Here is a 659-nt window from a genome sequence, read left to right on the forward strand (position 1 = left end):
CACACACACACACACACACACACACACATATATGACATTGCATTATTTTGCAATATTATTTCAAAATTATATAACAAGGAATAAGATTTCTAATGCCCTTGCAATTTTCTTCTCATTTTTTTGAAATCAAGAGCTTGTTTCATCAAGAATTGTTTTGAGAAATTTGAGAAATGATATTTCCACAAAAAATCTTATGTTTATTTACATGTCATCGTGTGCGCAATTTACCATGTGATTTAAACTGAAGTAGTCAATTTCAAGTGGAGATTTTACCCTCCTCTTTCCTCTGTAAAGCTTCTTCCGAGACGATAAATTTGGCTCATCTAAATGGATCTCCTCCTGTGAACGCAATCGCACAACGTCACTCTGCTTTTCGTTTGTCGGGTGGATTTAGTAGGGATGACGAGCCTCCGAAATCCGTTTGATTGTCTACTCTCGCATTTTTCTTTTCCCCTTTGTATGTATTAATCTCTTTTCCTCATGCGCTCTCGTGTCAGATTGTCGATTTTATCCTCTACTCATAATCAAAAAACTTGTTAGCTTTTCATTCTTTGCTTCATAATCTCTTTACATTTACGTAAAAGGAATTAAAAATATACTCCATTTCTCTTATATGTTTTATGTTTATTTAATACATATTTAATAAATATGTGTGATCC

Source organism: Atta colombica, unplaced genomic scaffold (assembly GCF_001594045.1).
Source record: "Atta colombica isolate Treedump-2 unplaced genomic scaffold, Acol1.0 scaffold234, whole genome shotgun sequence".
Classification (NCBI taxonomy): Eukaryota; Metazoa; Arthropoda; class Insecta; order Hymenoptera; family Formicidae; genus Atta; species Atta colombica.